General features: G+C 40.3%; 1 protein-coding gene across 2 annotated transcripts in view; it reads right to left on the bottom strand.

The window, feature by feature from the left end:
* Positions 1-22,992, bottom strand: part of ACOXL (acyl-CoA oxidase like) — a 367,866-nt gene continuing 344,874 nt past the window's right edge. For both annotated transcript variants that reach the window (XM_059942311.1, XM_059942314.1), the window contains 2 exons: positions 2,835-2,869; positions 1-359 (listed from right to left, as the gene is read on the bottom strand). The gene's annotated coding sequence lies outside the window, so the exon portion shown is untranslated. The remainder of the gene's footprint in view (positions 360-2,834; positions 2,870-22,992) is intronic.

Below are 22,992 nucleotides of genomic sequence, written 5' to 3'. Positions count from 1 at the left end.
AGTGCGCCTCGCCAGCCTCAGCGGGACCCCCACCGCACGACCAAAATCCCTGAGGGCCGCGGCCCAGCACGTGCCAGCCGGCCTCGGGCCCCAGCTCCGGGCGTCTGAGAAGCGTTCTGGCAGCTGCCGGCGGGCCACCACCCTTCCCGCCGCCCCCGCTATAACTTGGCTCCCAGCTTGGGCCGCGGAGACCGCGCTCCTTCCCGGGCCAGGGGATGCTGCGGTGCTGGGTAGAAGGCCCAGGAGGCCATCGGGTCGGCGATTCCAGCGATTGGTGCGTGGAGGGAGGTGTGTGGGATGTTAAAGGCGGAGATCCCCCTCAGGGCATCATCCTTCAGTGAGCTGCACAAATAGAGCAACTGCAAAACACGACACAAAGGGACGGGTCAGATGTTGGCTCACTCATAGCGATTTAGTGCCAGCGGCTGTACGCCCACCCCCGAAGCCCCGGCCCGCCGAGCAGCCGCCGACACTAGTTTCCCTTCCGATTTCCCGGGACCCAGGAGGGTAGGGGCTGTTGGTCACCGTCACAGCCTTTTTCCTCTTAGAAACTCCTAACTCTGACACTTAGTCTGGCAGAAGCCCGCTTATTCCGTGAAGGGGTACGGGTGGGCTCCAAGTTAGCTGGCAGCCGGAGACCAAAATCAGAGACTTTATCAACTTTCCCCTTTGCAGCCCTTCTCTCTCCACCCCTTCGCTGCCCTCCGATCCCCTTCCCCCCACCTCTCCTCCAGTTCTTTCCCTTTTCCTCCATTCCACCTCTGGAGTGCCTGGGGTGCCACCCTCTGGCGTACAGAGGCAACTGAACAGGAAGAGCGTTAGAACAGGTGAAGCAGAGGAGACCTGCCCCAGTTCTGTCGGGACGAGCACCTCCCACCTCTGGCTGGCAGCAGGCCATCGTTCCTGAAACACCAGCACAACGGGACTGGGGGGACCAAGACCGGGCACTGGCACCTTTGTGTGCCTTCCACCTGGCTGCTGCGGGAAATCTACCTGTGGGAAGTTAGCACAAAAGAAGCCCACTGACACCCTCCATGTTCTGACAACCTTTGGAAGGCACGGATGAGTCTTCCTTGCAGAAGGGAGAGGGAAATGCAGGCCAGTGATTTTGGAGGAGCTGCATCGAGTGTGTTTTTATTTCATTTTCCATGGTTTAGGTGCCAGGAGAAAGAAAAAAAAAAAAAAAAAGCTCTCAAAAATAATAGATTGTTTTCCTAAACCTCGACCAGGGCAAGATAGAAGAACTGCTTTCCTTTCCACTTACCAGCTATGCGCTTTACTCCTCCATTTTTCAAGTTTTCAGCCAGCCGTACATTTCTTTCGCTCGCCAAATTACAGTTAGCCCCCAGGTTTTTATGGTTTATTTTTATGGTTTTAAATACATCGCTTAACACCAGCCCCACCTTTGCCCTCATGGTGGTGGTCATCGCTGAGCTGCACTAATGCTGTTAAGACTACACGTCTTTGCAGCAGTTCAAAACGCCATTTCAGGTGTTCAGAGACAATGAGAGTAGGGCCCCCAAAAGAGGGGTGGGGTAGGGTGGGGGAAGAGCATGAATTTTAATAGTCCAACAATCCCTCTTCCCTTACAGCGTGCTCTATTACATCAGTAATTTCTAATGAAAACCTTCATTCTTTACACACTGTGGTTAAGCATCATCAAATCAGTACTGAAAAGACTTTGATCATATTTGCAAGATGCACTATGATGAACTTTCACTGACCAAGATTTCAAAGTCTGTAATTAATACTCCTGACAAATCCCTGACTAATCTGTCAACTCTCAATGTCTCTACCCACACAGTTCAAAACCATGAGATGGTGTACAAATCCCTAAACTTTCCACGTATTGTAATATCATTATTCAAGACAATTTTTCCTTTGGGTTAGCATTGTGAAACTCAACCAGTTTTGTCATCTATTCCGCAACAGGGGAAATTCAATTATTCGAATGAGCACTGTGTAGAAGAGAAAATGGGTTTGGTCTGCCTGATGCCGAACACAGAATAAGGGTCCAGAGGTAGAAATTGCAGGAGGCAGGTTTCTATTCGATATTTTTACACCTTTAAGAGTGAGAATAAAGTAGATTTTTTTATGAAAAAGGAATCCAGTGGCTGGTGAAAAAGAGTGTTTCCTTGCATGTAAGTGTTCAGACACCAAACCCTCCAAAGACACTCTAAAGAGGAATACTGGATTGACCGAGAAGACTGTTGATTGCTAAGATTCGTTCTAAACCTGAATTTCTGGGGCTGTGTGAAAGAGCCCTCCTCCTTGCTTTCTCCGTGTGTCACAGACTGCAACACGAACCCAGAATGATTAGTGTCCAGATGGAAGGATTAGGCATCATTCCTATTATAACGCGTTTGACTCTGACCCTAGGTAGCCTCCCACCTCTGCCTGTGGGGACGATAATAATAATGATGATTCTTCTACTTACAAAGTATGTACTGTAGTCCACGCTGTGTTAGGGGTTTGCTGGGCGCTGGAGTTAGAGGCGCACACTGCAGAGACAGGCCTCCTACCTCGTGGAGAGCTATTGAGCAGTTCTAGAGATTTTTTACAAATACGATCTTCATACAAAGTAAACTTAGGTAGGTACTGTAGCATTGATTAGTACTCAATTCCAGCATTTTCTTATTACCAGAGAGCCCTTTAGGACTTAGCCAAGTACTATACAAGTTTAGTTTTATTACCAAACATATACTTCCATACTGTAAGCATAAACATGGTACATACTGTAGCCACCTTCCCTCACCCCATCCTGCCAGTATGTGAGCCAACTGTGCTGGATAAAGCACCCCAAGCCCACCCATCTCTTTACAAAGAATACTCACCAGCTTTTGGAAAAACATCAATGGAGAAGTGCCCTCTAAAAATAAGAGAATATGAACAAGTTATAAATTCTTGCAGAAAATTTTTAAAAGGACAGCCCCAAAGCAAGGGAAGTATTGGTCTAAAAATAAGAACATAAGATCCATTGGAAGTATCCAGTGAGCAGGATTTGAGAATGTCTACTTTAAAGAAACAGGAAACAGCCCAAGAGGGAGGGACAGTATGTGGATATGTGAATATGTGGATTTGGGGGGAGGGATTTATACCATCGATTTTGCTTTCCATCCCCACCTGGCTGCAGTAGATTAGTTTTTTCTTCCTCTTTTTGACTCTCCCTGCATTTTCCTTCTTCCAGTTGGGAGCGCGGGATGGCCTAGTATGGGCAGTGACTAAGCTTTACAGCCCTCTAAACAAACTCTATTTTTCCATGGTGTTGGTGTTAATTATACAACAGATGCCCAAGGTGCGAGGTACCCGGTGTGCTTACAACACCCCAGCTATTCCTAAGACTCTGTGCAGAAGGTTTTCCTGCCTCTTCCCATATCCCCACATCTCTGTTCCCAGCACCAGATGACCTTATGCTGTTCTCTGTTTGTGTAAAGTCCCTTACCCCAAGTTGAAATGTCCCTTGATTAGCCCCCTTCTTGCTTGGGCACCGTGATAGAGCCTTTTTCTCCATCCCTTGAGTCTGGGCTGCCTTGTGACCTGACCAATAGAATGTGCAGAAAGTGACACTGTGTGAGTTGCAGAGCTTAGGCCTCAAGAAGCCTTGCAACGCCTCCTCTTGCTCTCCTGGGACCCTGAGACCCCTTGCTGTGCAGAAGCCCAGTCTGTTGGAGGATGAGAGGCTATGTGGAGATGGACCGAGGTGCCTTGGCCAAGAGCCAGACCCACGGCTAGATACGTGAGTGAGGCCCTTAGGCCTGTTAAACTCAGATGACTGCAGTGACCCTACCTAAGACTAGCTGAAGAACTATACTAGAACCCAGGTTGCCTACTCACAGAATTGCAAGAAATAAACAACTGTTATTTCATGACACTAAGTTTTAGGGTTGTATGTTACACAGCAATAGGTAACTGAAACAAAAAAAAATTGTAATTCAAATTGCCATCCACTGGGGTTATCTTCAGCTGCACTTCTACCTTCCTACCTTAGTTATCTGAGGACAGTGCTATAATTGTACAATTAAAGCAGTTGACAGGTGTAGCTGACCAATAGGCTTAGTGGAAAAGAGAGAATGTCAGTCCTGAAAGAACAGCTTATAAAGCCAGATGAGTGTCCAGTTAGTGGGTATCTGGGAGAGAATCTGAATAGCAGGCTGGAGGTCTCACTGCAGGCCACCACCTAGCCCACTTCCCTAGTGCAGTTTAGAAGGCAAATCACCAGGACTTGCCTTATAACCATCCTCCACTCCTTCAGCATCTCTGTGAGGTGCTTTAGCCTCCAACATAAATCCTCAGTACAAGCAAAGTGTCAAGGATGGGGAAAAAAGACAGAAAATATTTGCAACCAGGGACCCCAAGTCTTGTAAATGCTTAAGTTCTCCTGTGCCATTAGTAGAGGAAAACAGATGGGGTCTGGTCAGGCCCAGCCAGAGGCACCCTGTGTGACGGACGGGTGCCTCTTTATCACCTCACTTCACCAGGACTGCAGTGTTTCCTGACTCCCAGAGATGGCTTAAACAAGAATGACCAGCAGGCGTTCATCTCCAAGGCCTGGAGTCTGTCTACTCTAGAGTGCGGGTGACAGGTCTGATGCCCAGAGCGGTTGGGAGGATGGAATGAGGTACTTATGTGCAGGCCACAGTGTAAGCTGCAAGAGGCAGCAAAGCAGAAAGTTATCAACTCTTTATCCCCAAAATACCATTATCAAGGCCTCTAAAAGCTTCCAAGAAACTCATATCCAGGTAAGTTTCAATGTGCATCTATCCATTTACACATAAACTCGGGGGGCTGAGTTGACAGGGTGTGAAATCAGGCATGGGTACATGGATGCATGACTTGCCACTTCTATCTGGTTGGATTTCTCTTTATTCTATGATGCCTACATTTTCTCATTTAAAACAGCTGTAAGGAGCATTCTCCTTAAAGAAGACGGTCTACATCAACACGTATGCTTTTCAACAACTGAGTTGGTGGGCTCCACTTGGGAGAGGATGGCAGTGTGAAAGTGACAAGCTGGGGAATAGGTACAGAGACACCTTATCTTATGATTCGACCCCTTTGAGACGTCTGAAACCTTTCATAACGATGGGTGCACGCGCATGTGTGTGAAACAATATCAGAACGTACTGCTTCATTTCAGTGAACCACCTTCTCCAAATGGTTGTTGAAAATGTTAAATGAAATGGGTATCAGGGGTATCAGCACACATCCCTCAGGCACACCTCAAACATTTCTCATCAAGAGAAAGGTCGATTCATCTTTGTGGTCTGTCTTCATCAGCCGTGGAAAAATCATCCAGAGTTTCTCCACTCTATTTATTTTTATCCTGGAATCTGGTTTGAGAACCCTCTCCGCTATTTTCCGTAGCCCCTTTATTCAGACCTTCATTATGTTCTCTAGATTCTTGCTGTGCAAGGTTACCTTCCTCGAGTATTTTTTGATCTGATCATTCTTCTTCCCAAAAGCCTGGAATCACGTCCACCTGCTTCTCAGGTTAAGGTAAAATGACCGATTGTGAACTTGAGTCCTTTAGCAGCACTCGATGTTTTGAGTTCCCATAACCAGTTTCCTCATCCACCATCCAAGCACAATCTGCACTTTCTACTTGGGGCCAAGGAAGCTTATCTTGCCTTCCACACGACACTCTTCACTATCGGGGTCTGGACCACATTTCCATTCTCCCTCACTTGACACACTGCAACGGAACCAGGTCTCTTCTGTACTTGGTTACAGATTTACTGCCTTTGTAAAGCCATCCTAAGATAGTTGCTATGTTAGTCGAAAGAACCTGGACAGGTCATTTCATTTTGCCAAGCCTCAGTTTCTGCATCTGTAGAAAGAGAATATTATCTCTCTCTTAGGGTTTTGTAAGGATTAAGTAATAAATATGTAATAATATATTTATATTATATAATAATAATAATAATAAAGCATTTAGCATTACTGGCCTTGTCACATAGTAGGTACTAGCTAGATACTGATTCCCTCCATTTGCTTTCTTTTTTTACTTTTATTTGCATTTATTTTTTGTGGCATTTATTCCTGGGCCATAAGTTTTTGTTTCTTCAGTTTCTTCTAGGATATCTTTTCCTGCTGGGCAACCTCCTCTTCTGGTTTAGGAACAATCTGTTCTCTTTCAGTAAAGATCATCTCAATGCAGCAGGGACAGCTCACGTATGGGCTGATCCGACCATGAGCTCTGTAAGTCCTGCGCCGCATCCTGGGGGCTTTGTTCTCCTGGATGTGACCAGAAAATCTACATCTAAGCCCTTAAGTTCAGCATTACTCTGCATTTTTGAGCATGTGCAGTAAAAATTCAGCACTGTTTTTGGGCCACCAACCCTGCGTCCAGCCCTACTGTTTGGCCTGGGCACACCTACCAACTCCACCATTGTAACGACGGAATGGCACACATTGCTTCTTTAAAGTGACATCCTTCAGATACTTGGTGGCTTTTCAGATATGCGTACCCTTAATGGCCTGGGCAGTTTCACAAGTGTTCTCAAAGTGAACATGAAGATTTGAACCTCTTGACTTGCATGATTTTGTGGGGTTTTCTGGGTCAAGTGAATAGCGAACCATTTTTAGAGGTCACCTCAGGCCGCTTACTGGAAAAGCCCTCCATTTGCTTTTCCGTCACTTTTATTTTCCCTGAATGCTTAGTTCTTATCTGTATATCTATGTATGACTATTTTATATATATATATATATATATATATATATATATATATATATATATATATATATAATTTTTTTTCAGTTCAAAAATTTCCATTCACTCTTCTTTACAGTTTCAATTTCTTTGCTGAGACTTTCTGTTTTTTATTTGTTTCAAGTGTATTCATCATTGCTGGTCGAAGCATTTTTATGACAGCTGCTTTAAAATCGTCAAATAATTCCAACATCTCTGTCATCTCAGTGTTGGCATATATTGATTGTCCTTTTTCATTCAGTTTGAGATCTTCCTTGTTCTTGGTCTGATGACTGTTTTTCAACTGAAACTTGGACATTTGGGGTATTATGTTTTGAGACTCCAGTTCTTACTTAAATCTCTGGTTGTAACTGGCCTCCTCTGACAGTGCTTTGACTGTATCAGGCAGCAAAAGGATATATCTTTCTGGGTGTTATTAAAATCTCTTCCAAAACTCACTCTTGGGTCAGTAACAGAATGTCAGGGCACAGGAGAAGAACACAGCTGCTCTTGGCAGGTGACATGGCGCTGTTCAGGCTTTTGCTTGACTTGCCAAGGGAGAACGATGGCCGAGTGGCTGTCCCCTGCACTCTGAGACCCCTTCTGGCTTTGGCTGCCTGGAAGAGTGCAGCCAGGACCAGGGGAAGTCCTACCCATCACCTACAGAATGGCCTCCCATGCCTACGCTGACCTCGAGGAAAGGACAACCTGCCTTACAGAAGGGTAGTAAACCCATGGGAAACATCGATTTTATTTTAAAATTTTATTTTTTATTTTTTTGGAAAAACATTGATTTTAAAGAGTGATATTTTGGAGCATATCTTTCAGGAGGTCTGGGCTGGTTAAAAATAAAAGAATAATACCTGTCCTTATATGTCTCGTTACCACATAGATGCTACTCAGATCACGTACCTCCAATAGCAGAGCTAGATTTTACATGATTAGCATTTCATGCGCGTGGATGATAGAGGAAAAGGTTGACATGGGCATCTGACCCCCAGATGCCTGGGAAATCAGGGGTGATGGGTTTGTAGAGAATTCTCTCACGAAAGCACACCAGGCAGCCAAGGTATGGAATGAGGCTCCAGCACTCCCTCGTCCTGTGACAGTGGGCAACTAGCCTTCCCTGACCTGTTTCCTCATGTGTGAAATGACATCATGTGTGTGTCCTAAAGGTGATTTGCAAGAGTGTCCTTCTTGGTACCAATGACTATAGCTGGTTAAAGCACAGAAATGGAAACTTGTAACCTTACCAAACCAAACCACAGATACACTTGTTATAAGATAGCAGTTACACATACTTTTCAAAAGGAATCTCTATGCAGCCAGTCTTTACTTTCTAAGGCATTGTTAGATATTGGGGGGCTATTCACATAATTTTCTGCCCCTTCTTCTTCAACTTACTTACTTTGGATTAACTAGAAAATGAGCCAGAAACTTTCAAAGAAGGGGAAGCTTAAAACAATTAATCGACAAATATTTTTTAATCTAAAAGATGTGATGAGGGAATAAGTTGAAGTGATTGGTGAAGTGAGGTTTCCATATTGCTTGTGCCTATCACTTACGGCCTTCACTGCTGCTGTGACATATAACTGAGATTCTGCCAGGTGCCTCTGGCCACTTTTGCCTGCCTTTAGCCTCCGCTGCTATCCCATGCTTGTGTTGTTCAATCCTAGTCCCCAGTGGACATGTCGTAGATTGGTACCCCCCAGCCTTTGCCAAGGAGTCACCTCTCCCACGTAGTGTCTACGCTTTCCACACCCCTTCCCAGGTGGCTGAACACGTAAAGGTACAGAGGGAGCCACTCGGCTGCCTTGATTTGGCAGCATCCCTGCATCTCCAGCATCTTTATAACAACATCGTGCAGCGGCCTATCAGCTATGTGACCCAGGTGTTCTGTGCTCTGCTCCCTGAGATGGCCATTTACTGGATGTCTACTGTGTGCCAGGTTACAGATGAGGTCTTTATATTAACTGCCTCCTTCAGTCCTCATAACAAGTCTGTCAGCTACCAGCCCATTTTACAGATGAGGAAACCAAGGCTTAAAGAGTTTAGGATTTTGCTCCAAGTCACATAGCTCATAACTGGGACAACTAGGGTTTTCATCCAGAGTTTTCTGCTTCCACAGCTTCCATTCTGCCTCCATCTTTCCCCCAGTGCCTCACTGTTCCTGGTCTCTGGAGGGTACAGGGTGTTGCCCTGAGGAAATGCCTCCACCACTGTAGCAAACATGTGACCTGTGCTATCCTCCCTAAGTCAGAATCAATGCTCCACATGTGTCCAACGTGGAAAGCATGGATCTGACCAGCCGCACTGCCTCAGGTTCCCCAAGAGGACTTAGGACAGTAATGGATGGCGCAGGAGGGCTATCAGATGTTGCCTCTGAAGGAAGGTGCTGAGGACACTGGCTTCAGAGCCAGCCGCCATGACGTGAAAGGGCCAGTCTGATGCTCTTCCCAAGAAGGACAAGGCTTCAACTCTCCAGAAAACAAGCCAATGAGGCTCAGATACAAGGGTCTTCAAGAAACAACAGATTCTCTACCTGTGGACAGAGGGCCACTTGCTCTGTGGATTCTCCTCCTACACAGGCCTTCCTGCTTTTCTGGTCCACACCTTAAGTCACCAAACACAAGTCAAATCCCTTCAAAGAACAACAGGCTGACTGTCAAATAGTGATGAGTGAAAATCGCCTCAATCAAGTAATTACCCTGCAGCTGGTACCACTTGTTGTGAAGACTTCCTACTTCTCTCCCATCCATTCACCTCTCTTGCAGAATTGCCTTCCTCTGTAGACAAACATTCTCTAAAGGGTCAGAATGGTAGGTCTGTAACAGCTAATCTGCCACCTTAGCCCCAAATGCCAGGCTAGTGGTCAACATAAAGAAAAACATACCTGAAACGTTTACATGGGGCAGAATCGCACACTGTGTGCTGTGCTTCTAGCCCTGTCAATTTACCCAACAACCATGGGAAAGGGGAGCTCTGCTCCTGTTTCTACTGACCACTGGCCAGCTCCTCAAGGCGGGGCCAGCCCTTAGCGTCTTGGGCCCAAGAACTCATACATTCTCATGGTTGCTATGGCCAAGTTTCATTAGCATCAAGTGAAATTCTGTGGTTCTGTTAAATAATCAGGACTCCAGCTTAATATTTTCTCTGAATCAATATTAATTATATTTTATGCTGATTACTTCTTCATCTGATAAAAATGTTTAGCATAGTCTGAGATGTTAGAATGGAGAAATTTCATTCCTTACCAACCAAAAACAACAACAAAAATGCCTTCATTTAGCCTAACTAGAGAGTTTATTTTGAGGAGAGACAAATCTACCTTCCAAGTGTTTTTCCTATTGCAATGTTTCTTGACCAAAGAGTACATAATTCTGTTCTTTTCTAAGTATTACTGGCAAAGCCCATTTTAGTAAAGTAGTGGGACTTTGAATCCTGATGTTGTGACTTCGTTATCTCTAAAATGTCAGAACCAAGTGAGTTTGGCACAGAGTATTTATAAATATTATTATTATTGTGTGTTCTTTACTTAGTAAAAAAAAACAATTTCTTTATAACACTGGCATTTTCTAATTTAAAGTCTGCTTAATCATCATTACTTAAATCAAGAACGCTGAGACAGAGGTATCAATTTTAACCACTTAATAAGAACTTCTGACATTTATTCATACTGCTACTGATTCATAAGAGGAAAAGTTTAAAAAGAAGACAAGTGCATATAGCCTTCCCTTTAGAATACAGGAAACCATATAAAAGTATTGGCAATGGAATTAAAGTAACCACAATGCCGCCCTTGGTAGCATTTTCTACAAAGGCATTTACATGAACCGAGAAAGAATATTAAATTAGGTGGTTAAAGTAAAACTTCACTACTAGCTTCACACGTTTTCATACATGAGATTATGGCATTATAATCAGCTGATAGTTCAGCCGTATAAGTACAGACCCAAAGAAATGTGAACATACCCAAGAAGGAATAATTTTCAGTCAAACTTTTTTTCAAGAAGCAGAAGCTACACAAACTGCCAGAACTAAATATGCAGTAAGAGTCCCAAGTTATTATGGAGAAATTCTGTGTCCATGGGTCCTGGAATTTTGAATTTCATCAACCAAATGATTTCAAAAGCAATTTGGGAGGACTTCTAGTTAAGATGTAAAAAGATTCAAGAGAACTTAGCTCCCATGGTAACAACCAGAAGTTGAACCCAAAGTTGAATCAAAGATTTCTGAGACTGTGTTCCAACATCCTGCCAACTCAACTGCTGACAGGACTGAAAAGTCAGTATGGGAGTGGGGATGGGGGTTGGGTTAATTAAAGCAGCCCCTGCTCAACTTGACTCTGGAACCCTAATGATCAGCCCCACACCCTAACCACCAGACAAAAGAAAATAAAATCTGTTATACATTGTGTCTGGAGTATAATAAAAAGATATAAGATCTGCAAAGAAGCAGGAAAATATAACCCCAAATCTTGAGAAAGCACAATTAGTAAAAGCAAACTTACAGATGACCAGTTATTTGAATTAGCAAAGTTTTAAAAATAATTATTATAAATGTATTCAAGAATTTATAAGAAAAAAATGGATATAATAGATTAAAATGGAATACTTCATGAGATAAATGTGACCTCTAAAAAAGAATGAAAGGAAAATTTTAGAACTGAAAAAAGGACTATTTAAAAATGAAATAAAATAAATGTTTTATTTAAATATTGAAAATATTGTAAAATGAAACAAACCCATTCACGGATGGGTTTAATAGCAGAATGAACATTGCAGAAAAAGATTAGTACACTTGAAAACAGATCAGTATTATTCTAAGTGGGGCAGAGAGAAAAAGGAAAAAAAAATGAAGGGAACATCAGTGCCCTGTGGGATTATATTAGCAACCTAACATACATGCAATTGGAATCCCAGATGTCAGAGAGAATGAGAAAATTCTAGAAGACATAATGGTTGAAATGTTTCCAAATTTGATATAAAACATCCTCTATATATTCAAGAAATACAATGAACACCAAATAGATAAATTTTAAAACAAACAAAAAAACCCCATACCTAGGTACACCATAGTAAAATTGCTTAAAACAAAAGGTAAGGAAAAATTGTAAGCTTAGTCAGAGAAAACTTAATCTCATGCATGGGAAAAATGATAAGAATGATAGCTGAATTCTCATCAGACACAAGGAAAGAAAGAAGACAACAGGATAACAAATTAATCTAAAATTCAACATCCAGTGAAATTGTCCTTTAAAAATGAAGATGAAATTAAAAATTTTAAGATGAGTAAAAACTGGGAGATTTATTGCCATAGACTCTCACTACAAAAAAATTGCCCCCAAATTTTCTTTATTCTCAGAGGGTATTACACCAGATAAAAACACTCACTGACAATTTTATACAAAATCTCTTTAAAAAAATAGAGGGTTAAGGAACATATTTTTCCTCTTATGAAACCAGCATACCCTGATGCCAAAAGCTAACAAGGTCATAACAAGGAACTAAAAGACCAATATTCCTTATGAACATAGATACAGTAATCCTTAACAAAATGTTTGCATGTAAAATCATCTATATATAAAATGGACCAGCATCATGGCCAAGTGGGATTCATCCCCAAAATGCAAGATTGGTTTAAAACTAAAAAATCATGTAACTGATTACATTAATGGAATCAAGGAGAAAAATCATATGATCGATATGCAGAAAACAATTGATTCAGAAAAAGCTTTTGATAAATTACAAAATATTCAAGATAGAAACTCAAAATAGGAGTAAAAGGGAGCTTCTGCAATCTGATAAAGGACAGCTATGAAAAACTTACAGTTAATATCAAAATATAGAAGTCTTTCCCCGTAAGACTGAGGAAAAAAGCAAGGATGCCTCATTTCAATATTTCCTTTCAACACTGACCTGCAGGTCTCAGCCAATGCAACAAAGCAAGAAAAATGCATTAAAAAATACAGATTGGTAAGAAAGAAGTAAAATGTTTTTATTCTCAGATGATATTATTGAGTACTTAGAAAATCTCAGGGAATCTACAAACAAACTACTTGAACTATTAAGTGATTTTAGTGAGCTTATTGTACAAGTCAATGTACAAAAATTCATTGTGTGTGTACTAAATATGGAACATATATGTAATATACATGTAGAAAATGAAAAATTTAAATATACCATTGGCAAGATCTTTAAAACACATTTAAAATTTTTTGAAATTAATTTAATGAAATATGTTCAAGGATTCTATTACTGAAAAATACAAAACATTGTTGGAGGGAATTAAATAAAATGGAGAGATATACCATGTTCATGAATTGTTGAAATATCAGTTCTCCCCAAACTGATATATAGATTTAATGCAATAACAATCAAAATCATATTTGCCCCTTTTATTTCCCAGGAAATTTATAAGCTAATATTTTAAGTTAAAAATTTTATTTCATCAAATTTTAAAGCTTCATCTTCTCAAAAGATACTGTTAAGAAAATGAATAAATAGGCTACAGACTGGGAAAAATCCAAGAACCTGTATTTAGAATGTATGACAAACCCTTACAACTTGGTGTTTTTAAAAACAATAACAACAGCACACAGTTTAAAATGGGCAAAAGATTTAAACAGACACTTGACAAAAGACACATGAAAAACAAGGAAGCACTCAAAAGGGTGCCCCAAACCATTAAATATCAGGAAAATGAAAATTAACACACAATGAGATATTACTACGTACCCACTGGAATACCTAAATTAAAAAGGTTGACAACACCAAAATGTCAGTGAGGGTGTGGAACAACAGAACTCTTATACACTGCTAGAAAAGTTGTAAATGGTATAACAACTTTTGGAGAACTGTTTACAGTAGTTTTTTTAGACAGTTAAATAAATGCCTACTATAACATCCATTAATACCACTTTTAAGTATTTACCAAAAGAAATGAAAACATATGTGCAAAAAAAATGAACAAAAATGATCCTGACAATCTTATTCGTAATAACACCAAATCCATGACATCCTAAATGTCCATCAACAATAGAATAAACAATTTTTTTCAACACAATCAAACTCATTTAATGCAGAAAAAAAATGAAAAGATCTTAAATCTTCAGTAATTTTTTCTTCCCGCAGGTGCGTACAGACAGGACATTGTACCTTAATAACTGTGGAATGATGCAGTTGAGGTCAGCTGGAGGTAACAAGGCCAATTTCTGAAGTCAGCCTGCAGGAACTGGACTCATAGCAGAGTCCTAGAGAAATCAGCATTTGAGAGGGAGAGGGAGTTGGGAGAGTTTGGCAGAGATATATACAATGAAATGTTACTCTGAAAAAAAAAAAGAAGGAATGAACTACTCAACATCTCATAAACATCATGCTGAGCAGAAGATCCAGTCTATCTACTTCCATTCCTATGAAACTCCGGAGCAAACAAACAGAGCAGTGGTGACAAAGACAGAACCTTGGGAGTGAAGGGAAGGTATTAATGGAAAAAGGGCTGAGAGAAATTTCTTAGATGATGGATGGCGTGTGCACTATGCAATCTACCATTTCATCCGTCAAAACTCACTGAACGGTACCATTACAATTTGTGCATTTCAATGTATATAAAATAGATCTCACTTTTTTTTAACTAAGAGAAAAAGAAAGAAAGAAAGAAAAGCAATTTGGTGAGAACCAGCATCTGATTGCCAACATTTTTTTTAACATCTTTATTGGAGTATAATTGCTTTACAATGTTGTGTTAGTTTCTGCTGTATAACAAAGTGAATAAGCTATATGTATACATGTATCCCCACATCCCCTCCCTCTTGCATCTCTCTCCCACCCTCCCTATCCCACCCCTCTAGGTGGTCACAAAGCACCGAGCTGATCTCCCCATGTGATGCAGCTGCTTCCCACTAGCTATCTATTTTACATTTGGTAGTGTATGTATGTCAATGCTATTCTCTCACTTCATCCCACCTTACCCTTCCCCCTCCCATGTCCTTAAGTCCATTCTCTACGTCTGGGTCTTTATTCCTGTCCTGCTGCTAGGTTCTTCAGAACCTTTTTTTTCTTTAGATTCCATATATATGTGTTAGCATACGGTATTTGTGTTTCTCTTTCTGACTTACTTCACTCTGTATGACAGACTCTAGGTCCATCCACCTCACTACAAATAACTCAATTTCGTTTCTTTTTATGGAGGAGTAATATTCCATTGTATATATGTGCCACATCTTCTTTATCCATTCATCTGTCGATGGACACTTAGGTTGCTTCCATGTCCTGGCTATTGTAAATAGTGCTGCAGTGAACATTGTGGTACATGTCTCTTTTTGAATTATGATTTTCTCATGGTTTATGCCCAGTAGAGGGATTGCTAGGTTATATGGTAGTTCTATTTTTAGTTTTCTAAGGAACTTCCATACTGCTCTCCATAGTGGCTGTATCAATTTACATTCCCACTAACAGTGCAAGAGGGTTCCCTTTTCTTCACACCCTCTCCAGCATTTATTGTTTGTAGATTTTTTGATGATGGCCATTCTGACCGGTGTGAGGTGATATCACATTCTAGTTTGGATTTGCGTTTCTCTAATGATTAGTGATGTTGCACATCCTTTCATGTGTTTGAGGGCAATCTGTATATCTTCTTTGGAGAAATATCTATTTAGATCTTCTGCTCATTTTTGGATTGGGTTGTTTGTTTTTTGATATTGAGCTGCATGAGCTACTTGTATATTTTGGAGATTGAGCCTTTGTCAGATCGTCTTTTTGTCTTGTTTATGGTTTCCTTTGCTGTGCAAGAGCTTTTAAGTTTCATTAGGTCCCATTTGTTTATTTTTGTTTTTATTTCCATTTCTCTAGGAGGTGGGTCAAAAAGGATCTTGCTGTGATTTATGTCTAACAGTGTTCTTCCTATGTTTCCCGCTAAGAGTTTTATAGTGTCTGGCCTTACATCTAGGTCTTTAATCCATTTTGAGTTTATTTTTGTGTATGGTGTTAGGGAGTGTTCTAATTTCATTCTTTTACATGTAGCTGTCCAGTTTTCCCAGCACCACTTATTGAAGAGGCTGTCTTTCCTCCATTGCATATTCTTGCCTCCTTTATCAAAGATAAGATGACCAGATGTGTGTAGGTTTATCTCTGGGTTTTCTATCCTGTTCCATTGATCTATATTTCTGTTTTTGTGCCAGTACCATACTGTCTTGATTACTGTAGCTTTGTAGTATAGTCTGACATCAGGGAGCCTAATTGCTCCAGCTCCATTTTCCTTATTCAAGATTGCTTTGGCTATTCGGGATCTTTTGTGTTTCCATACAAATTGTGAAATTTTTTGTTTTAGTTCTGTGAAAAATGCCATTGGTAGTTTGATAGGGATTGCATTGAATCTGTAGATCGCTTTGGGTAGTATAGTCATTTTCACAATATTGATTCTTCCAATCCAAGAACCTGGTATATCTCTCCATCTGTTTGTATCATCTTTAATTTCTTTCATCAGTGTTTTACAGTTTTCTGCATACAGGTCTTTTATCTCCTTAGGTAGGTTTATTCCTAGGTATTTTATTCTTTTTGTTACAGTGGTAAATGGGAGTGTTTCCTCAAATTCTCTTTCAGATTTTTCATCGTTCATGTATAGGAATGCAAGAGATTTCTGTGCATTAATTTTGTATCCTGCTAATTTACCATATTCATTGATTAACTCTAGTAGTTTTCTGGTAGCATCTTTAGGATTCTCTATGTATAGTATCATGTCATCTGCAAACAGTGACAGCTTTACTTCTTTTTTTCTGATTTGGATTCCTTTTATTTCTTTTTCTTCTCTGATTGTTGTGGCTAAAACTTCCAAAACTATGTTGAATAACAGTGGTGAGAGTGGGCATCCTTGTTTTGTTCCTGATTTTAGAGGAAATGGTTTCAGTTTTTCACTATTGAGAATGGTGTTGGCTGTGGGTTTGTCATATATGGTCTTTATCATGTTGAGGCAAGTTCCCTCTATGCCTACTTTCTCGAGAGTTTTTATCATAAATAGATGTTGAAATATGTCAAAAGCTTTTTCTGCATCTATTGAGATGATCATATGGTTTTTATCCTTCAGTTTGTTAATATGGGGTATCACATTGATTGATTTGCATATATTGAAGAATCCTTGCATTCCTGGGATAAACCCCACTTGATCATGGTGTGTGATCCTTTTAATGTGCTGTTGGAGTCTGTTTGCTAGTATTTTGTTGAGGATTTTTGTATCTATGTTCATCAGTGATATTGGTCTGTAGTTTTCTTTTTTTGTGACATCTTTGTCTGGTTTTGGTATCAGGGTGATGGTGGCCTCACAGAATGAGTTTGGGAATGCTTCTCCCTTTGCTGTATTTTGGAAGAGTTTGCGAAGGATAGGTATTAGCTCTTCTCTAAATGTTTGATAGAATTTGTCTGTGAAGCCGTCTGGTCCTGGGTTTTTGTTTGTTGGAAGACTTTTAATCATAGTTTCAATTTCAGTGCTTGTGATTGGTCTGTTCATATTTTCTATTTCTTCCTGGTACAGTCTCGGAAGGTTGTGCTTTTCTAAGAATTTGTCCATTTCTTCCAGGTTGTCCATTTTATTGGCATATAGTTGCTTGTAGTAATCTCTCATGATACTTTGTATTTCTGCAGTGTCAGTTGTTACCTCTCCTTTTTCATTTCTACTTCTGTTGATTTGAGTCTTCTCCCTTTTTTTCTTGATGAGTCTGGCTAGTGGTTTATCAATTTTGTTTATCTTCTCAAAGAACCAGCTTTTAGTTTTATTGATTTTTGCTACTGTTTCCTTCATTTCTTTTTCATTTATTTCTGATCTGATCTTTATGATTTCTTTCCTTCTGCTAACTTTCGGGTTTTTTTGGTTCTTCTTTCTCTAATTACTTTAGGTGTAAGGTTAGGTTGTTTATTTGAGATTTTTCTTGTTTCTTGAGGTAGGATTGTATTGCTATAAACTTCCCTCTTAGAACTGCTTTTGCTGCAGCCCATAGGTTTTGGGTCGTCGTGTTTTCATTGTCATTTGTTTCTAGGTATTTTTTGATTTCCTCTGATTTCTTCAGTGATCTCTTGGTTATTTAGTAGCATACTGTTTAGCGCCCATGTTTTTATATTTTTTACAGATTTTTTCCTATAACGGATATCTAGTATCATAGTGTTGTGGTCGGAAAAGATACTTGATATGATTTCAATTTTCTTAAATTTACCAAGGCTTGACTTGTGACCCAAGATATGATCTATGCTCGAGAATGTTCCATGAGTATTTGAGAAGAAGTGTATTCCGCTGTTTTTGGATGGAATGTCCTCTAAATATTAGTGAAGTCCATCTTGTTTAATGTGTCATTTAAAGTTTGTGTTTCCTTGTTTATTTTCATTTTGGAAGATCTGTCCATTGGTGAAAGTGCGGTGTTAAAGTCCCCTACTATGATTGTGTTACTGTCGATTTCCCCTTTTATGGCTGTTAGCATTTGCCTTATGTATTGAGGTGCTCCTATGTTGGATGCATAAATATTTAAAATTGTTATATCTTCTTCTTGGGTTGATCCCTTGGTCATTCTGTACTGTCCTTCTTTGTCTCTTATAATAGTCTTTATTTTAAAGTCTATTTTGTCTGATATGAGAATTGCTACTCCAGCTTTCTTTTGATTTCCGTTTGCATGGAATATCTATTTTCCATCCTTTCACTTTCAGTCTGTATGTGTCCCTAGGTCTGAAGTGGGTCTCTTGTAGACAGCATATATACGGGTCTTGTTTTTGTATCCATTCAGCCAGCCTATGTCTTTTGGCTGGAGCATTTAATCCATTTACATTTAAGGTAATTATCGATATGTATGTTCCTATTACCATTTTCTTAATTGTTTTGGGGTTTTTTTTGCAGGTCTTTTCCTTCTCTTATGTTTCCTGCCTAGAGAAATTCCTTTAGCATTTGTTGTAAAGGTGGTTTGGTAATGCTGAATTCTCTTAGCTTTTGCTTGTCTGTAAAGGTTTTAATTTCTCTGTTGACTCTGAATGAGATCCTTGCTGGGTAGGGTAATCTTGGTTGTAGGTTTTTCCCCTTCATCACTTTAAATATGTCCTGCCACTCCCTTCTGGCTTGCAGAGTTTCTGCTGAAAGATCAGCTGTTAACCATATGGGGATTCCCTTGTATGTTATTTGTTGCTTTTCCCTTGCTGCTTTTAATATTTTTTCTTTGTATTTAATTTTGGATAGTTTGATTAATACGTGTCTTGGTGTGTTTCTCCTTGGATTTTTCCGGTATGGGACTCTCTGTGCTTCCTGGACTTGATTGACTATTTCCTTTCCCATGTTAGGGAAGTTTTCAACTATAATCTCTTCAAATATTTTCTCAGACCCTTTTTTTTAACTCTTCTTCTTCTGGGACCCCTATAATTCGAATGTTGGTGCATTTAATGTTGTCCCAGAGGTCTCTGAGACTGTCCTCAATTCTTTTCATTCTTTTTTTCTTTATTCTGCCTTGCAGTAGTTATTTCCACTACCTTATCTTCCAGGTCACTTATCCGTTCTTCTGCCTCAGTTATTCTTCTATTGATTCCTTCCAGAGAATTTTTAATTTTATTTATTGTGTTGTTCATCGGTTTGTTTGCTCTTTAGTTCTTCTAGGTCCTTGTTAAATGTTTCTTGTATTTTCTCCATTCTGTTTCCAAGATTTTGGATCATCTTCATTATCACTACTCTGAATTCTCTTTCAGGTAGACTGTCTATTTCCTCTTCATTTGTTTGGCCTGGTGGGTTTTTACCTTGCTCTTTCATCTCCTGCGTATTTCTCTGTCTTCTCATTTTGCTTAACTTACTGTGTTTGGGGTCTCCTTTTCGCAGGCTGCAGGTTTGTAGTTCCTGTTGTTTTTGGTGTCTGTCCCCAGTGGGTGAGGTTGGTTCAGTGGCTTGTGTAGGCTTCCTGGTGGAGGGGACTGGTGCCTGTGTTCTGGTGGGTGGGGCTGGATCTTGTCTTTCTGGTGGGCAGGGCTGCGTCCGGTGGTGTGTTTTGGGGAGCCTTGAAGTTACTATGATTTTAGGCAGCCTTTCTGTTAATGGGTTGGTTTGTGTTCCTGTCTTGCTAGTTGTTTGGCATGGGGCATCCAGCATTGGAGCTTGCTGGCCATTGGGTGGAGCTGGGTCTTAGCACTGAGATGGAGATCTTGCCAATTGATGTTACATGGCGCCGGGAGGTCTCTGGTGGTCCAATGTCCTGAAGGCAGCTCTCCCACCTCAGAGGCTCAGGCCTGACACCCAGCCGGAGCACCAAGACCCTGTCAGCCACACGGCTGCTAGTGTTGGAGGGTCTCCTGCAGAGGCGGGGAGCAGTGCTGGCTCACCGTGGGGACAAGGACACTGGCAGCAGATGTTCTGGAAAGTAATCCTTCCTGTGAGCCCTCCTGGAGTCCCAACATTTTTTTTTTTTTAGTCAAGTAAGGAAAACAAAACAAAAGCACTACTTACCATTATTTTTTAATTTAAATGATAACTTTCAGCACCTAAAAAGTAGGATGATCATAATAATTTAATTTTTAAATGAAAAATTATTTTTCATTATGGAAAACTCAACATATTTTGTTTCCCACATTTTGCCATAGAAAGGTCCCAAAATTCCCTGCTTGGGCCTATGGGAATGAGGAATCAGTAAATCAGGTTCTCAGGCCATCAAGGACTGTAAAGGAGCCTCCAAATAAAGTCAAGTATTGCCATTGGATGAAATAGTTGCAGGCAGACTTTTAGACGGAACAACAACTGGAAGGTCCAGGGAGACTACTGATCTGGGGTAAGATGAACTCACAAAACACTCCAGAAAGCATCCTACCAAGATATCATTTTCTCTTCTCAAAAATCATAGTCAGGGACTTCCCTGGTGGCTCAGTGATTAAAAATCTGCTTGCCAACGCAGGGGACATTGGTTCGAGCCCTGGTCCAGGAAGATCCAAAAAGCCACGGAGCAACTATGCCCGTGTGCCATAACTACTGAGCATGCGCTCTACAGCCAGCAAGCCACAACTACTGAGCCCATGTGCCACAACTACTGAAGCCTGTGCACCTGCAGCCTGTGCTCCACATCAAGAGAAGCCACCACAATAAGAAGCCTGTGCACTGCAACAAAGAGTAGCCCCCACTCACCACAACTAGAGAAAGCCAGCTCACAGGAACGAAGACCCAATGCAGCCGAAAATAAATAAATAAATTTATAAAAAGAAATCATAGTCAAAGCTCACTTCTGGAGGATGAATGTACTTTTCTCTACTCTCCCACTAAGCACAACTAAAAACCCTGAACATTAAATATAAAACAAAGATAGGAAGACTCTGAAAGGTGAAGAGAAGACCAACTGTCTAGGGATTCTGGGACCTCAGGAACAACACAGTGGTGAATTCCCTGGGTTTTCTTTTGACCTCATACATCCCACATTCAGAGCTAAAGAAACTGGCAACCCAGGAACGTCAACAGATGCAGACAAAAATCTCAAAAAAAGCCTGCTCTTTCTCCCAAAGGGCCAGGAAAGACAGAAAACTTTTAGACAGTAACAGATCTACTCCAGCCAAACACCATAGAAAAACTGTGTCCCCCACTACCCATGTCTCTCAAGGCTGAGTGGGCTGCTTTTTCTTCCATCCTCATAGGCTGTAATGAGGTTCACCTCCCATGGTGACAATGGAGACCACATGGGGAGCCTGGACTTCTACCTCCACCTGGAAGTAGCAATGTACCCGTTCTTCTTCTAGACAGGATGCTGCCAGAGGAGGCCTAGTAAGAGTCGACTTAACCATCCCATGGTGGTAGCAAAGACACTGTCAATGTCATTGGAAGCCATGTGGGGAGAGCAATGAGGCTCTCCTACCCCTCCCCACCAAGCTGATAACTGAAACTTCTGCCCCCACCCAGCAGTAACAAGGACAGAGCCCCCTCCCCCCACCTTGGATATCAGCAGAGGCTGAATGGAGAATATGGACTTCTATCCCTATAAGGCAGTAATGAAGTGGTGTGCCTTTTCCGCCACTGGAGCACTGTCAGAGGAATCCAGCTAAAACAGAAGATGTAAACAAGATCCAAAGTCTCATTACATAATACCCAAAATGTCCAGACCTCAATTAGAAGTCAAACTGAACGAAAAAGACAAGCAATAAATGCCAACGCTGAAATTACAGAAATGTTAGAATTATTGGACAAAGATTTTTAAAGCAGCCACCATAAAAATGTCTCAATAAGTAATTATGACCATGCTTTAAACAAACGAAAAAAATAGAAAGGGAAGAAGTAAAACTCTATTTGAAGACGACATGATACTATACATAGAAAACCTCAAAGTCTCCACTAAAAAACTATTAGAACTAATAAATGAATTCAGCAAAGTTGCAGGATACAAGATGAATATACAGAAATCTGTTGATTTTCTATACACTGATAATGAACTAACAGAAAGAGAAATTAAAGAAACAATCCCATTTACAATCACATCAAAAAGAGTAAAATACCTGAGAATAAACTTAACCAAGAAGGTAAAATATGTATACTCTGAAAACTATAGAACATTGATGATGGAATTTGAAAATGATAAAAAGAAATGGAAAGATATCTGAGTTCTTGGATTAGAAGAATTAATATTGTAAAATTTCCATACTACCCAAAGCAATCTATGGATTTAATTCAATCCTTATCAAAATAATCATGACATTTTCCACTAAACTAGAATAAATAATCCTAAAATTTATATCAGACCACAAAAGACCCCAAATTGCCAAAGCAATCTTGAGGAAAAAAAAACAAAACACAGAGCTGGAGGTATCATGCTCCCTGACTTCAGACTGTACTATGAAGCTACAGTAATCAAAAAAGCATGGTACTGGCACAAAGCAGACAGATCAATGAACAGAATAGAGAGCCCAGAAATAAACCCATACACTTATGGTCAATTAATCTATGACAAAGAAGGTAAGAATATACAATGGAGAAAAGACAGTCTCTTCAATAAGTGGTGCTGAGAAAACTGGACAGCTACATGTAAAAGAATGAGATTAGAGCATATCCTCACACCATATACAAAAATAAACTCAAATGAATTAAAGACCTAAATGTAAGACCTGAAACCACAAAACTTCTAGAAGAGAAGAGAGGCAGAATACTCTTTGACATAAATCGTAGCAATATTTTTTTGGATCTGTCTCCTAAGGCAAAAGAAATAGAAGCAAAAATAAGCAAATGGGACCTAATTAAACTTAAGAGTTTTGCACAGTAAAAGAAACCATCAACAAAATGAAAAGGCAACCTACTGAACGGGAGAAAATATTTGCAAATACTATGATGGA

Source organism: Balaenoptera ricei, chromosome 13 (assembly GCF_028023285.1).
Source record: "Balaenoptera ricei isolate mBalRic1 chromosome 13, mBalRic1.hap2, whole genome shotgun sequence".
NCBI classification, from domain to species: Eukaryota; Metazoa; Chordata; class Mammalia; order Artiodactyla; family Balaenopteridae; genus Balaenoptera; species Balaenoptera ricei.
This window is presented reverse-complemented; position numbering and strand designations above follow the sequence as displayed.